Genomic DNA, 18,175 nt, shown 5'->3' with positions numbered 1-18,175 from the left:
TGGGCTGGCTTTGAACCTCGATCCTCAGATCTCAGCCTCCTGAGTAGCTAGGATTACAGGTGTGACCCATCAGCACCTAGCCTCACTTTTTTTTTTAAACAAGAATATTCCTGTATTTCAGAGAGAGAGAGAGAGAGAGAGAGAGAGAGAGAGAGAGAGAGAGAGAGTGTGTGTGTGTGTGTGTGTGTGTGTGTGTAAAACCAAAATGAAATCATATTCTATTGTTATACAACCTTTTGATTACCTGGTTCATTTAGTTAATGTTCTACCTTCATGTTTCAATATATTTTGCATATTAAAAATTTCTAGTTAATTGGAATTATGGTCACAGCTAGCTTATCTAAGTAGTAATTAACCAAGACCACATATCTCCCCTTAGTTTATTTTAGTCTCATGTGGTCCCGTCCTTAGGACACATCAGTAAAAGAAGTTACGTTGTCCTACAGAATGCCCTACCTTTTCCTTGTGAGGTTTAGCTTGGCCTTCCAGCTGCTAACTTCCTATCACACAAAAATTATTATATCTAAAATTATTGGGTTGGAAGTAAATATGTTTCTACAATTTAAAAAGTCATTATTTCTTAGTAAAGATCTACCTGGGAATCTATGAAAGATACTGTTGTCTTTGCCCAAAGGATGTCAGGAGAAAAGGACGTACACTATCAGAAGAGAAATAATGACAAGAAATAGAAGAAAATATTTGATGCTTATTTCTGCACTTTTGTGGAAATTAAATGTAAAATGAACTCTGTATAACAAGCAATTAGAAGTAGCAAAGACTGGAGAGAAGGAGGGGAACAAATGAAAAAATTCCCATTTCATCAGAAAGTGAATTAACATACCAGAAAACTGAGTCTGTGATGTGGTGGACAGGTGTGAGAGCATCGTACAGAACACAGTGGAGGACGGGGAGAGACGCAGCCACTGGAGAGAAAGGGTAGGTGAGACAGCTATGTTGAAACAACACACGGACAGCCTCCGAAGAAGAAGAAACCAATGGAATTGTACCAGACTAGTAAATAGCATGGAAGAAGCCATTTTCTGAAACAACAGAAAACCAACTCAATTTGGCAAAAGAACAGAAGTAACTATATTCCAAGTAAACTATGTAAACACACTACTGAGACCAGAACCGCTCTTACAAGATCCCCCAAATCTTTAGGATAGAAAGAAAGCAAGAAGAAAGAAACATCCCACTACAAATACCCAAGTAGAAGAAGCAGATAATCCACCAAGAATCACCAAGAACAAGATGAGACTCACTTCAAAACTTCCAGAAGTTCTAGATGGTGTAAGACAATGGAACAATGTTGAAAGAATGTTGAGGAGGAAAGGATGTGTCCCCATAATTCTATAAATGTCTTCAAGTTCACTCAACTATAATGGTAGCAAAAGTTAACCATTTTGGGGGAGGGGGCTAGTACTAGGGCTTGAACGCAGAACTGTGTGCTCATAATTGGCTTTCTTGCTTCCCACTTTCTTACCCTACCACTTGAGTCATGTTTCCACTTTGGTTTCTTTCTTTCTTTTTATTTGGGGGGGGGGTCTGGTCGTGGGGCCTGAACTCTGGGCCTGGGTGCTGTCCCTCAGCTCTTCAGCTCAAGGCTAGTGCTCTATCACTTGAGCCACAGTGCCACTTCCGCTTTTTTCTTTTTGCTTATGTGGTGCTGAGGAATCGAACCCAGGGCCTCAGGCATGCAAGGCAAGCGCTCTACCACTGAGCCCCCTTCCCAGCCCCTCCTCTTTGGTTTCTTGATGGTTATTTTGGAAATGGAGTCTCTTGGACTTTCCTGCTCCAGTTGATCTACCAGATCTCAGCCTCCTCAGTAGCTAAGATTATAAGCATAAGCTTCTGGTACCCCATGCAGAAATCATCTTAAACATTAAGCACACTAAAATAAACAATTATACAGTCCAGTTCTTTGAAAAAAGTAGTTTAACTATTTAGTAATTAACAGCTTAATTTAAAATTTTTGTATATAAAATTTGAAATTAAAAACAGAAATATATACAAATAAAGAGGCAAAGGTAGTGACACAAAATTATTACTACTTAAGATATAGCAAAAGGTCATAGAAGCTAAAGTGAAAATTTGATTTTCCTTTTACAAATTTTTTCTTAGACGATCCACCACAAGTGCAACAACATTGCCATTTTCAAAATATGGCTTTCATTTCTGATTTCCAAGGTGGCTGCCGCTCAGGCTCCTGCCATTATATTTGCATGTGAGAAGAGGGAAAAGAAAAGAAAGGGGAGGGGCTGGGAAGGTGGCTCAGTGGTAGAGCGCTTGCCTTGCATGCATGAGGCCCTGGGTTCGATTCCTTAGCACCACATAAGCAAAAAGAAAAAAGCCGGAAGTGGTGCTGTGGCTCAAGTGGTAGAAGCACTAGCCTTGAGCTGAAGAGCTGAGGGACAGCGCCCAGGCCCAGAGTTCAGGCCCCATGACCGGACCCCCCAAAAAAAAAAGAAAAGAAAGGGGAGCACATACACACACACACACACACACACACACACACACACACACACACACACACACACACACCTTGTAAGGATAGGACCTAGAAATGGCATAATCACTTTTACTTACCTCCCATTGGTCAGAATTCAGACACATGACCAAACCTAGATACAAGAGATTTTGGGAAATGTAGATTTTAGCTAAATGGCCCTGAGCTACCTAGAAGTGGGGATTTATATATAAGGATGAAAGATATCTATTGGACAATTAGCAGCCTCTGTTAGAAGGCATATCATGTGACTATTTCTCCTGATATTAAGTATACAATAACTTTTTGAGAGCAAAAGTTAATTAGGCTGGTGGTTCACACGTGCAATCCTAGCTAAACAGAAAGCTAAGATCTGAGGATTGTGGTTCAAAGCCTGCCTGGGCAGCAAAGTTCATGAGACTCTTATCTCCAATAAACCACCAGAAAACTGGAAGTGGCATTGTGGCTCAAGTGGTAGAGCGCTTGCCTTGACCTGAAGAGCTGAGGAACAGCACCCAGGCCCAGACCAACAGAAAAAAAAGGGGGGAAGGGATATATGGTTTTTATTAAGAACAACACCCAAACCAAATGTGGTAGTAGTGAATTACAGACTCTTGCATAAAATTGGAACCCATGAGTCATACTGATGACAAATGATGGAAAACTTGTAGGTAGGTAAATAGACAGCTGATATTAGATAGATAAAAAGACAACACTTCTCCTTCCAGTAGACTATTATTAATTATAGAATGGAAATAGAATCATTGTTTAGCATCCTCGGTGTGGTGGTTGATCCAAGCATGAGTTTTTAGTAGCCTCAAAGGCTGAGAAATATAGGAAGTTTGATGAGGAACTAGGTACGTGTACAATCCTGAAATAGTCTCCTAAAAAAATCCACTGACCGGGGCTGGGAAGGTGGCTCAGTGGTAGAGTGCTTACCTTGCATGCCAGAGGCCCTGGGTTTGATTCCTCAGCACCACATAAGCAAAAAGAAAAAAGCCGGAAGTGGCGCTGTGACTCAAGTGGTAGAGCGCTAGCCTTGAGCTGAAGAGCTGAGGCCCAGAGTTCAGGCCCCATGACCGGACCCAAAAAAAAAAAACACTACAAAAAACCCACTGACCTACACAGGAGGAAATGGCGATGCCATGATGCAAAAATCTGGCAGATAATAAAGCCAGTCCCCTGATGTGAGATTCTGACCTAGCACAGTACTGCTTGGAGGGTATGCCAGCCAAAAGAGAATATGTTCCAAAGCCCATTGTGAGAAAAATCAGACACATGCCCAGTAAAAATGCAAGACCTGTATTAACAACTCTTTTTTTTGGGCGGGGAGGTCCGGTTGTGGGGCCTGAACTCTGGGCCTGGACGCTGTCCCTCAGCTCTTCAGCTCAAGGCTAGCGCTCTACCACTTGAGCCACAGCGCCACTTCCGGCTTTTTTTCTTTTTGCTTATGTGGTGCTGAGGAATGGAACCCAGGGCCTCAGGCATGCAAGGCAAGCACTCTACCACTAAGCCACCTTCCCAGCCCCAAGACCTGTATTAACAACTCTTGAGAGCATGGCAGACAAGGAAACATTAAGGAAGTCTTCCAGGTTGGTGTTAAGTGGGTGGGAGGGGGTTACTAAAGAGACTCGAAACTAAATGTCACATATGTTCATGAGTGCAGGTGTTTATAGCAGCTTTATCACCCATACTGGAATCAATCAAGATAGTTTGGGATAGCTCTGTGGCTAAGCAAACAGTTACATTCATACAATACAATCTCATTCCCAAATAAAAAGGAACAAACTATTGATTCATGCTAGAAGGCTAAGTGAAAGAAGATAGAAACCTGTACCTGTACTATTAGATTCATTTTACATATTTACATATTTCTCTGACCAGGAAAGGTTTACTGTCAGAATCTATAATCTCAGCTAGGTGCTGGTGGCTTCTATCTATATAATCCCAGCTACTCAGAAGGCTGAGCTCTACGGATCAAAGTTAGAAGCCAGACCAGACAGGAAAGTTGGTGAGACTCTTTCGACAATGAACCACCAAAAATCAGAAGTGGATCTGTGGTTTAAGTGGTAGAGCGCATCCTTGAGTGAAAAAGCTAAGAGACAGTGCCCAGACCCTGAATTCAAGCCCCAGTACTGACATTTTTTTTCTCAAGCTTCACACTGTTTCCAGGTTACTTTGATTGACTCCTTCCTTCCCTCAGTCTCTTTAATGTTATGCTGTTCATTTATTTGGTCTGAGCGCCACCACAGATTCCCTCACATCCTGGTTAGTGTGTGTGTGTGTGTGTGTGTGTGTGTGTGTGTGTGTGTGTGTGTGTGTGTGTGTGTGTGTGTGTGTATCTTTGTCAGTTGTGATGCTTGAACTTGGACAGTGTCTCTGAGCTATTTTGATCAAGGCTAGCACTCTACCATGTTGAACCACAGCTCTACTTCCAGTTTTCTGGTGGTTAATCGAAGATAAGAGTCTCACAGACTTTCCTGCCCAGGCTGGCTTTGAACTGTGATCCTCAGATCTCAGCCTCCAGAGTAGCTAGGATTACAGGTATAAGGCACCAGCTACCAGACTTTCTCTTCTCTTCTTGGGAGTGGCTTGAATTCGGGGCCTTGTGCTTTTTGCTTAGCTTTTTCACTCAAGGTTGGTGCTCTATCACTTAAACCACACCTCCACTTTCAGCTTTCTTCTGATTAATTGGAGATAAGTCTTGAAGATTTCTGCTCAGGTTGGCTTTGAACCTGGATCCTCAAATCTCATCCTCCTGAGTAGCTAGGATTACAGGCCTGAGTCAATGGTGCTTGGCAATTTTTTTTTCTTTGTACGCCATATAACTCATTCTTTGTGGCACATGGAGTTGGTTTTGATAAGTTCACAGTTATATAGCACCAACCAATATAGGCAGCCCAAGGATTGCCTCAATCTTCTTTGTAGTCAAATCTTCCCCAACCTCCAAAAGCACCAATGAACTATTCCTCATCCTGCTGATTCTCTGGCAGAATACCATACATTTTAATACGCTGTATTTTCCTTTTCATTCAGTTAAGTTGAAGATACTTAAAAATTTTCCCTTGAGTTCTCTTTGACCCATGAGTTACCTAAAAAATGTGTTTTATGCTTTCCAAATACTTGGGTGTTAGCCAGAAATCTTTTTGTTACCAATTTTACTTTACTTTTTTTTTTCTGATTTCATGCTTTGTATGATTTTCATGCTTTTAAAAATGTTAGGATTTGCTTTATTGCCCACAGTGTAGAATGTCTTAATGAATTTTCATGCATACTTGAAAAGAAATTGTATTACATAGTCTCAGATACAGTGTACAGTAAATACCAAGTGGATTGATAGTGTTATTTAGATTTTCCATAGTCTTACTTTTTATTTGATGACCAAAGTGTTGAAGTGTCTACCTATAACAGTGGATTTATCTGTTTCTTTTTTCTTTTTTTTTTTGTCGGTCGTGGGGCTTGAACTCTGGGCCTGGGCGCTGTCCCTCAGCTCTTCAGCTCAAGGCGAGTGCTCTACCACTTGAGCTACAGCGCCACTTCCGGTTTTCTGGTGGTTTATTGGAGATAGGAGTCTCATGGTCTCTCCTGCCCGGGCTGGCTTTGAACCGCGATCCTCAGATCTCAGCCTCCTGTGTAGCTAGGATTACAGGCGTGAGCCACCAGCGCCTGGCTTCTTATCTGTTTCTTTTTTCAAGTCCATCTGTTCTTGCCTTATGTACTTTGAAGTTTTGTTATGTGCATGTACATTTAACACTGTTAAGTCTCTTTGGAGAATTTATTCCTTTATTACTATGTTAATGCCCTTTTATCTTTGATAAGATTCCTTGTTCTGAAACCTACTTCATCTAATCTATGCAGTAACTACTTCAGCTCTCTTTAGGTTAGTGTTGGTGTGTCATATAGCATTCTCTGTCTTCTTACTTTTTTTTTTTTTTTTTGCCAGTCCTTCAACTCAAGGCCTGGGCACTGTCCCTGAACTTCTTTTGCTCAAGACTAGCACTCTACCACTTGAGCTACAGCACTACTTCTGGCTATTTCTGTTTATATGGTACTGAGGAATTGAACCCAGGGCTTCATACATGCTAGGTAAGCACTCTACCACTAAGCCACATTCCCAGCCCTGTCTTCTTACTTTTAACCTCTCAATATCTTTATATTTTAAAGTAGATTTATCCTAGAGAATAAACAGTTGGGCTTTATTTTTCAATGCAGTCTGATAAGGTGATTTTTAGCTGGCTTATTTAGCGTGACCATCCAGAGCTGGAGTTGTGGTGGTAGAATGTCTGCTCAGCATGGAGTACAAATACCAATACCACCACCACTATCCCTGCTCCCCCAAAAGAGGAAGATTATGCATATTTAATGTGATTGCTATCATCGCCATCTAACTACTATATTGAGCTATAGTTCCCTTGTCTTTCTCTTTTTCTTCTCCTGAGTTTATTAACCATTTTTATTTTTATTTTTTAATTTTACTGCCACTACTTTATAAATTATTTCATAGGGGCTGAGAAGGTGGCTAGAGCGCTTGCCTTGCATGCCTGAGGCCCTGGGTTCGATTCCTCAGCACCACATAAGCAAAAAGAAAAAAGCCGGAAGTGGTGCTGTGGCTTAAGTGGTAGAGCGTTAGCCTTGAGCTGAAGAGCTGAGGGACAGCGCTCAGGCCCAGAGTTCAGGCCCCACAACTGGACCCCCCCCCAAAAAAAATAGTTTCATATAATTGTATTGAATAAACCTATGCTCAAGAAATTTCAGTGACATTAACAATATGCATCTCTAGTTTATCAAAATCTACCTGCAAATATTATTTTACTTCATGTATAGTATGAGGATCTGACAACAGGTCTTTGCAGTTTTTTTCTTCTTATTTTTCTGGTATTAGTAGCACACATTTTCTTTCTTTTCTTTTTTCTTTTTTCTTTTTTTTGTCAGTTGTGGGCCTTGAACTCAGGGCCTGGGTGCTGTCCCTGAGCTCTTTTTTTTTTTTTTTTTGCTCAAGGCTAGTGATTTACCACTTTGAGCCACAGTGCCACCTTCAGTTTGTGGTGGTTACTTGGAGATGAGAGTCTCACACACTTTCCTGCCCTGGCTGGCTTTGAACCCAAATTGCCCTCAGATTTCAGCCTCTTGAGTAGTTAGGATTACAGGTGTTAGCCACCAGAACCCAGCTTAAATATTTTCTTTTTCTTTTTTTTTCTTTGCTTGCTTTCCTTCCTTCCTTCCTTCCTTCCTTCCTTCTTTCCTTTTTTTCTTCCTCCCTTCCTTCCTTTCTTTCTTTCTTTTTCTTGCCAGTCCTAGGGCTTGAACTCTGGGCCTGGGCTCTGTCCTTTTGCTCAAATCTAGTGCTCTACTACTTTGAGCCACAGCACCATTTCCAGCTTTTTCTGTGATTAATTGGAGATAAGAGTCTCATGGACTTTCCTGCCTAGGTTGGCTTCCAACTGTAGTCTTCAGATCTCAACCTCCTGAGTTGGTGGCATGAGCCACCAGCACCTGGCTTACATTTTATTTTTCTGTGTGCTATGTATTGATCCTACTTTTGCTTTGGGTCAGGATCCTGAGACTTTTTTTTTCCTGACAAAGACTATTTGGATATTTGTAACATCATTTGAAGGTGGATAACCAAAATAGTTTATATACCTGTATGAAAATAGAAAAATGAGGGGGCTGGGAAGTTGGCTCAGTGGTAGAGCACTTGCCTTGCATGCCTGAGGCCCTGGGTTCAATTCCTCAGCACCACATAAGCAAAAAGAAAAAAGCCGGAAGTGGCGCTGTGGCTCAAGTGGTAGAGCGCTAGCCTTGAGCTGAAGAGCTGAGGGACAGCGCCCAGGCCCAGAGTTCAGGCCCACGACTGGACCCCCCCCCCCAAAAAAAAAGAAAATAGAAAAATGAAACCCATTAAACTTGTCTAAAAAGGGTTGGAGGAGAGGTCAGAAAGAATACTAGAAAGGTTGAATTTGATCAAAGTATATCATATGCATATATGGAAATATCACAATGCAACCCCTTTGTACAATTAATTCATGCTTATAAAAATAACAATGTTGCTGGGTGCTAGTGGCTCATGTCTGTAATCCTAGCTACTCAGGAGGCTGAGATCTCAAAATGGAGGTTCAAAGCCAGATTGGGCAGACAAATCTGAGAGATTCTTATCTCTAACTAACCAACCAAAAGCCTGAAGTAGAGGTGTGGCTCAAGTGGTAGAGTGCCAACCATGAGCTAAGGAACCCATTGTGAGGTGAGAGCAGGAGAAATTGAGATGGTGACAGAGCTGGCTGAGTGTCACCAAAGTTGACAGATAAGCACAGAGAGACCAATATTGTAATAGAGTAGTTCTCAACTCTATTGTGCTAAACCTTCTTTCCATGACGAATATTTTGTCACATCATTTCATTATCCTGAAATGTCATAGTGATTGTAACCTACCTGTACATGTTTTAAAAAGTAGACACACTGTTGCAACTGTAATATAAAAGGAACACTATAATATATAATGCCAATATGTAAATGCTTATGTATGGTTCACCAATATATAAATGTGCATGGATGTCTCTACTTAGAATTCATGAAATGCAGTCATGAATTTGAATCTGCTACTCAAAAGTAATAATTCTCCTCAACAGATTGGTAAGTGGAGTTCAAAATTGTCCTGGGGGTATATTGGTTATTGCCAAGTCAATAAAAACCTTGTGGTTAGCCGCTTCACTGAGTGGCAGATCCCATCCTCCTAGGGCCTAACGGTAGTGTGACACCATCTAGTGGTATCTTTCTGCTTAGATGGCTGTGTGAAAAAAAAAAATCAGAAGTCTTGGTTCAGGCTTGGATTTCCTGGAGCAGTGATTCCGATATTGTACTGGACAGGAAGATAAGCAGCCCTCCAGCTCCCTTGCCTACCTTCCCCAGTTGACTTTGTCTTTCTAAGAACCACTCCCTGAGTCCAGCTAAGGACAAGAGGGTGTACAGAGGTTCCACAGAAGCAACCATTTTTTTCCCTTGAGAATACTTCTTAAAATCTTAAAAGGAGCTAGAAGTGTTGTTATATTTCTGTAATCCCAGTACTTGGGAGGCTGAGACAGGAGGATCACAAGTTCATTAGGCCTCTGTCAAAGAAAAAAGGAAGAAAGAGACAGAAGGGAGGGGGAAGGAGGAGAAAGGAAAGGAAATGAAGAGACAAGGAAAAAGGAAGAAAGAAAAAACTGGTAAGTAACCTCATAAAACATTATTTTACACAATGTATAGTATTGTGTGTTGATTTTTTTCTACGCAAAAAAATGGAAAATATAATATAAAAAGAAAACACAGCTGGGTACTGGTGGCTTACGCCTATCTAGCTACTCAGGAGGGTGAGACCTGATTGTGGGTTTTTTTGTTTGTTTGATTTTTGTCAGTCATGGGGCTTGAGCTCTGGGCTTGGGCGCTGTCCCTGAGCTCTTCAGCTCAAGGCTAGCACTCTACCACTTGAGCCACAGCGCCACTTTCAGATTTCTAGTGGTTTATTGGAGATAAGAGTCTCACAGACTTTTCTGCCTGGGCTGGCTTTGAAACATGATCCTCAGATCTCAGCCTCCTGAGTAGCTAGGATTACAGGCGTGGAGCTACCGGTGCCCGGCTTAGAATTGTGGTTTGAAGCCAGCCTGTGCTGAAAAGTTTGTGAGACTCCTATCTCTAATAAACTACTCAAAAACAAACAAACAAACAAACAGAAGTGGTGCTGGGGACAAGTGGTAGAGCACTAGGCTCAAGAAAAAGAATTTCAGGGTTCAATCTGAGTTCAATCTCCAGGACTGGCACAAAACAAACAAAAAAATCAAGAAAGATATTTTCAAGAAAGACTTAAGCCATACTCATAAATTGTATTATTTGTGTGGGGTGTGTGTATGTGTGTGTGTGTGTGTGTGTGTGTGTGTGTGTGTGTGTAGAGTTGTAAGCTTTGAACTCTGGGCCTGGGCACTGTCCCTGAGCTCTTTAGCTCAAGGCTAGCATTCTACTGCTTCAGCCACAGTGCCACTTCTGGTTTTCTGGTAGTTAATTGGAGATAAGAGTCTCACAGACGGCCTGGCGCTGGTGGCTCACGCCTGTAATCCTAGCTACTCAGGAGGCTGAGATCTGAGGATCGTGGTTCAAAGCCAGCCTGGCCAGGAGAGACCATGAGACTCCTATCTCCAATAAACCACCAGAAAACCTGAAGTGGCGCTGTAGCTCAAGTGGTAGAGCGCTTGCCTTGAGCTAAAGAGCTGAGGGACAGTGCCCAGGCCCAGAGTTCAAGCTCCACGACCGACCAAAAAAAAAAAAAAAAAAAAAAGAGTCTCACAGACTTTCCTGCCTGGAGTGGTTTGAACCATGATCCTCAGATCTCAGCCTCCTGAGTAGTTAGGATTACAGGCGTGAGCCACTGGCATCCAGCTAACCTGTATTCTTTAGAATAGTTTTAAGGTGTATTAATAGATGTTTTATGAAGGTTTTTGTTCTCAGTTTGAGTGAGTTTGTGGTGATCTCTAGCTGTGAGAAGGCCCCCATCTACTGCCTCTCTGGATCACCACTGCATCATGGCCACTAAGACCATCCCCACCGCCCCTGCTCTGGCTTGCTGCTGCACCAGTGACTGAGCACAGAAGAGTTGGGGTCTTAGGAGACTCAGGTTTCACGTAAAAGTACAGCTCTTCAAGATCCACATGTGATGGTGGGTGCCAGTGCCTCATGCCTGTATTTCAGATCAGAAGGCTGAGATCTGAGGATCAAGGTTCGAAGCCAGTCTCGGGCAGAAAAGTCCCCGTCAGACTCTTATCTCCAATTAATAACTCAAAAACTGGAAGTGGCTCAGGGACAGCACCCAGACCCTGAGCTCAAACCCCACAAATGGAAAGAAAAAAAAAAGTTTCACATGGGAAAAGAAATTTCCAAGTGACTTGCATAAAGTTAAGTCTTACCAGGATAAAGTGCTCCATGACAGTGGATTAAACATGCCCCCGAAAATGTGTCCATTATCTTTCCTTCTTACACCAGGACGGAGTGCCATGAGGAATGTACTACTTCATTGAGCATGCTCAGAAATGTGCCTGCCCCTGAAATACTTGGCTAAATGAATAGATTCTCTGATAAAATTCCTAAAAGGCGGGGCTGGGAAGGTGGCTCAGTGGTAGAGCCCTTGTCTTGCATGCCTGAGACCCTGGGTTCGATTCCCCAGCACCACATAAGCACAAAGAAAAAAAAGCCGGAAGTGGAGCTATGGCTCAAGTGGTAGAGCACTAGCCTTGAGCTGAAGAGCTGAGGGGCAGCGCCCAGGCCCAGAGTTCAGGCCCCACAACCCGACCCCCCCCAAAAAAAAAAATTCCCAAAAGGCTTCCTGTTCCTTGGTTCTGAGAGGGCAGCCCTTTGGAGATAATTCTGGTGCTCTTCTTACCTGCTGCAAGCAATAAATCTTCCTCCATTCTTCTGTTCTTGGCCTTACTTGATTTTGACTAACACACAAACACATTACATTTGGTTACAATTTCAAGATGAGAGTTTGATATATCTCAACCAACTCAGTGGTAGAATGCTTGCCTTGCATGCCTGAGGTCCTGGGTTTGATTCTTCAGCGCCACGTAAGCAAAAAGAAAAAAAGCCGGAAGTGGCGCTGTGGCTCAAGTAGTAGAGCGCTAGCCTTGAGCTGAAGAGCTGAGGGACGGCGCCCAGGCCCAGAGTTCAGGCCAACGACCGGACCCTCCAAAAAAATAAAATAAAATAAAATAAAAGCAGTTACTCTCTACTTGGATCTTCAACACTTTCTTCTCTTTCTTCTGCTGTAGTCTCCTTGGATTCTGGAAGGTCAGGATTTATGTATAAACATGTTGGGACAAATGTCGAATCTACCCCTCAGGCACCAATGACTTCTGTATTCTTTAAAGCTAACAAGTAGACCAGAGCACACTCTTGGACCAAGTCTTACCCTCTGCCCTTTTTCCTTTATTTAAATCTAAGGCTGCAGTCAGTGTCTCAAAGATGGGCTGGTATGCTTACCCTCCCTCTTCAGGAGTGCCTCCGTAGGTTAATCAGTCTCTCTACTCTGATGGCCCTTTCATTCACCTCTGCACAGTGGTGTCTCTAATTAGCATCTTGGAGCAAAGAGCTGGACCTGACATAATATTTTCCCTGTGTTTATAATATCCTGGAGAAAATAACCCCTTTTTGTATTGTTCTAAAAGGTTGTTTTTGCTCAGGGATGAAAAATACTTGTGGCAGGTATCCCTTACAAAATTCTGTCTCTTCAAAGTTTATGTTTTCATGGGTTCTTTGTTACAAATGCATAGAAACAGTCCTTTTTAGCTTTAAGAACTATTGGCCTCACACAATGCTTCTCTACCTCTGATCATATAAAATAATATTTATCAAAATAAATTCCAGGACTCTTAGCTCCAATTAACCATCAAAAAGCCAAAAGTGGAGCTGTGGATCAAGTGGTAGAATGTTAGCCTTGGGCGCAAAAGCACAGGGACAGCAACCAGGCTGTGAATTCAAGCCCTAAGACTGGCACCAAGCAACAACAACAACAAATTTGGAATAAGCCATCTATGAATGTTTCTTTGTATGTCATGGATATATGGCACATTGCCAGTTACTGTGGCAGTTATTACCCAAAGTAGTGTTTTGTTCAGCATAGTTAAAAATTTTAATGATGGCCAGGGCCTTGGTTTCTTGAGTATCTGTATAGCCTAGGCTGGCCTGGCACATTCTGTCCTCCTAACTCACCTGAGTGCTAGAATTATAGGTGTGTACCTCCATGATCTACCTGGGTGATATGTTTTTTCTTTTTTCCTTTTTGTCCGAAACTGGATTCTTTCACTCACTGGCTAGTACTCTATCACCTGATCTATGTCTCCAACTCCCCTTGATAATATTTTAACAAAAAAAAAGAACCCACATCTACAGTAGAGATACATATACTGATTTGTTCTATCAGGGAAGAATTAGAAACAAAGCAAAAATCACACAGTCCTTCTCCTAAAGAATGTCTCTGGATTTCCGGACTTGTGGTTGCTTTTGTTCAAGTAACAGCTCTGTAAATAGGTGGTCTTAGCCTTAATAAGTCTAAATGTTCACTTCAAGTGTCAGAGCTTTACCACTCGCCTTGGTGGTTCTCCCCTTTTCAAACGATGCTTTGGGATTGGCCCCTTTTGTTTCTGCTTTCCAAGTTCTTGTCTGTGGTCCTGAGAAGCCACTGGAGAACCTTGTGGTACAGAATGTGGTGGTCAGAATGGAGTATTTCTTGCATTCCCAATTCCAGCTTACCTGTTCCCTCTCTGCAGTCGTGTCAGCATGGATAGAGTCTCCACTGGCCCTGTGTTATTTGTCTCAAGACCTTCAAGGGCGGTTGTGGAGCTTTGGTCACCTTTCCATACATGTGAAGTGGGTTTATCTTGGTATTTTTATTCCTTGAGAGCTTTTCTCTGAATTCCATCTCACAATTTTTTGTTTGTTTTGTGCAAGTACTGGAAAGTACTGGAACTTAAATTCAAAGTCTGCATTCTATTTCTTAGCCTTTTCCACTCAAGGCTGGTACTCAACCACTTGAGCCACCCCCCACCCCCCACTTCCAGCTTTTTGCTGGTTAATGGGCTGGCTTTGAACCACAATTCTTATAGCTCAGCCTCTTGAGTAGCTAGGCTTACAGACATAAGCTATCAGAGCCTGACTTCATTTCAGAACTTGTTAAGATTCATTTTTACATTGATCAAGGGGACTGTTTTTGCAGACATCATGTCCTGGTGGCCTCGACTGTAGATAACAATATCTTGCTTCTTTTTCACTTTTAGATGATGTGTTTATCAGCCATTGAAAGCTGTGTGGAGTTATTTTCTGTGTGGGGTTATTTTCATCTAAGAAATAGTGTCTGGAAAAGCAATTGCGACGAGAAGCCCATTCAGCAAGGGCTGGCATCTCTTCCTTTGTTTGGAAGAGGAACAGCTTGCGAGCCAGAGCTGGCCATGGCAAAAATAGACCCATCTAGCAGTCTTTAATTAGGTGTCTGGTAGGCATGAGGCACTGGAGGATACTCGAATGAATACACCACATATGGCTGGCATATGGATGCCTGCACAGCATCTACTTTCCTGGAGCATCACATCATCAATTAGCCTCCATGGTTGTCCAAGAGGAGTGGCCAAGAGGAGTCTCTGGAAGGCTGCTGAGATGCAGAGAATAAGGAAACCATAATTGGACAGAAGCCAGATGACTGGCCAGTCAGGATGTCAGGACTATCTGGTAAGATGCTGTCCCACTTCTTACAGATGCTGTCCACCTTCTTATAAAAGAGTAACATTCCCCTCACAAATGTAAAATCTAGGAAAGGAAAAGAGCTTCCAGGTAGCTACATGCATACCACGGACTTGAAGGACCATAGGAGGGAGCAGAAAAGGAGAGAAGCTTTTAATCCCACACCCATGTTCTCATCCACAATACAAACCATCACCGAGCCTGGACTGAGGTGTCTGGCAGGGGGGTGAACTCTGCCTCTTCTGTATGTGGTAGTCTCCTAGGGACCAGCAGCAGCACTTTCTACTACTAAGGGACCCAGCCAGACAGTATGACCATGAGGGACAGAAGTGACTTACTCTCCTCTACCAGCTGGTCTCCTACCTGAGCTTGCTCCTAGCCAAACCCAGAGCAGGAGGAGCCCTTGGGTATAATTTATACATATCTGCTTGGTAACAGACAGGATCCCAGGAGTTCTGGGACACAGAAATTCCACTTATGAGAGATGGAATTTCATCTTCACCTTCCACCTTGCCAAATTCAAGGTGTGTGTGTGTGTGTGTGTGTGTGTGTGTGTGTGTGTGTGTGTAAGTACATACATATGTACATACTGGGATTTATACTCAGGGCCTCACATTCTCCCTCAGCTCTTTCACTCATGCTCATTCTCTATCAGATTTGATACCTAACTTGGATCTTTTTAGAGTTCAGCTTTCTGAGTAACTTGGATTTCTGGCATGAGCCACCAGCTGTGGCCTAACTTATTGAGATGAGTTCTCCCTAACTTTTGCTGGAGCTGCCTGGAATCACAATCTTTCATCTTCACCTTAGTCTGAAGTAGCTGAAATTACTATTGTGAGCCACTGTGCCCAGTTTTTGTTTGCTTGTTACTAATCCTGGGGCTTGAACTCAGGGCCTGGGCACTGTCCCTGAACTTTGTGCTCAAGGGCTAGCACTCTATCACTTGAACCACTTCTGGCTTTTTGGGGTGGTTAATGGAGACAAGTCTCACAGATCTGGGCACATGTGGCTCATGCCTGTAATCCTACCTACTCAGAGGGCTGAGATCTGAGGGTCACAGTTCAAAGCCAGTTCAGGCAGTAAAGTCCATGAGGCTCTTCCCTCCAGTTAACTACCAAAAAAAGCCAAAAGTGGAGCTGTGGCGTAAGTGATAGTGTCAGCATTAGGTGAAAAAGCTAAGGGACAGTACTCTGGCCTAAAGTTCAAGCCCCAGTACCAGCACACACACACACACACACACACACACACACACACACACACACACACACACACACGAGAATATGGGTTTGGACATTGTTGGAGATGAATCTGTGTCTCACAGAGGATGATGAAGAATGAGAATACTCTAAAAATCTAAATGACTTGGTATCAAGCAAGCAAGTCAACTTACCACAATTGCATGGGTGGGTAAAAGGATTCAAGGAATCAAAGCAAGACAGTTTTATCCTACCAGCACTACAAACAGTGGGAGTGTCTGCACAGCTGGACTAGTTGCCCTGCCCCAAGCTGTAGGATGGGCCCAGATGTGGGTCCTACCTATGTGAGTGGCTCTGCAGCTGAGTGCCCTGGGCTACTAGCTCTGCAACTTTTACAGCAGCCTGTCTCTTCCCCGGGGGAGTAAAGGAGTTATAAGTTTACCATGACCTCCTTAATCACCTCTATGACTAGCCACAGAAACACCTTGGGTCTGTGGACAGTAAGGCCTTGAAATTGGCTTATTTAACCAGGCTGCATACAGATCAAAGCATTTGGCAGATTGGCCCTCCCAACAGAGACCAAAGTCAAACAGCAGTGGGCATTTGTTAGTATCAGCCAGCACACAGTGCCCAGGCTCTGTGTTCAAGTCTCAGTACTGGCATATACACAAAAAATCCTTTTGGTTTAAGTTAAGAGTCAGATTCTCCTACTGGAAACTGAAGAACTCTAACTGATCTAAAAATACAAACTTTTATTTCTAAAATGTTATTTTGTCTCCAAGATCATGAGACACATATGTAGACAACTCTAACGGAGTATGAAATAAATACTGTGACACAAGGCATATGAGTAGCATAGCAGAGAGTAGCTATCTTGAGGGCAATAGGTAGGAAATCTAGAGGTGTCTCAGGTAGCATGAAAAGACAACAGCCTTACAGTGTCATCAAACGCAGTATATTTAGGAACTCACAAGGAACTAGGCATGGTGGGAGTGTAAGCATCAAGGAGTAGTGGCCAGTGGATAGGATGGAGTGATAACAGGTCCTGGCCATACATGACAGAGTTTGGGTTTAGCTGGGAGCCGGTAGTTCACACCTATAATCCTAATTACTCAGAGATGCTGATATAAAGTATTGAAACCAGCCAAGACAGGAAAGTTTGTGAAACTTTTACCTCCAATTAACCAGCACAAAGCCAGAAATAAAGGTGTGACTCAGCTTTAGAATGCCAGCCTTGAGTAAAATAGCTAAAGGACAGTATCCAAGCAGTAAGTTCAAGGCCTGGTATTGGCATCCCCCCCAAAAAAATAAAAAAACAACAAAAAACAAAACAAGAGTTTAGTTTTAGCTAGTATCTAATGAAAGTACATGCCTAACAAGCCCAAGGCTGAGTTCAAACTCAAATAGTACCAAAAGAAAAGAAAAAAGTAGTAAAGGTGTGGCCTCAAGTGGTAGAGTGCCAGCCTTGAGCAAAAAAAAAAAAAAAAAAAAAAGAACAAGATAGAGCACAAGGTGCTGAGTTCAAGCCCTAACACACACACACACACACACACACACACACACACACACACACACACACACACACACACACACACGAGTTTGGTTTTAGTCACACATGGTGGCACATAACTTCAGCGTTCAGGAAACTAAGGCAGGAGGATTGGGAGTTTCAGGCCAGCCTGGGCTAGAAGTAAAATCCTATTTCAAAAAGAAAGAAAGAAAAAGAAAGAAAGAAAGAAAGAAAGAAAGAAAGAAAGAAAGAAAGAAAGAAAGAAAGAAAGAAAGAACAAAAGAAAGAAAGAAAGAAAGAAAGAAAGAAAGGAAGGAAGGAAGGAAGGAAGGAAGGAAGGAAGGAAGGAAGAAAGAAAGAAAGGAAGGAAGGAAGGAAGGAAGAAAGGAAGAAAAGAAAGAAAAAAGAAAAGAAAAGAAAAGAAAGGAAAGAAAGAAAGGAAAGGAAAGAAAAAAATTATAAGTGGAGAAGGTCTGGTGGGATATATTTCAAAAGTGTTGCTCTATTAGAAGGTGGAAGGGGAATGGACAAGGAAAATTCTAGAAGGGCATGGAGAGTGGGCTTTAGAGTTAGATTGCCTCTTCTACTTACCTTACCACTGGTATGACCCCAAGTTAGTTCCTTTTTATTTTAAAAATTTTGATTAGCATATTTTAGTTGTATAAGGAGAGATTTCATTGTGACATTTCCATATGTACATACAAAGAAAGTCGAATTTCTCTCTAGAGTCTC

The sequence above is a fragment of the Dipodomys merriami genome, unplaced genomic scaffold (genome assembly GCF_024711535.1).
Source record: "Dipodomys merriami isolate MVZ:Mamm:240054 unplaced genomic scaffold, mDipMer1.0.p SCAF_5, whole genome shotgun sequence".
NCBI classification, from domain to species: domain Eukaryota; kingdom Metazoa; phylum Chordata; class Mammalia; order Rodentia; family Heteromyidae; genus Dipodomys; species Dipodomys merriami.
The sequence above is the reverse complement of the archived record's forward strand: the minus strand, read 5'-3'. Positions refer to the sequence as shown.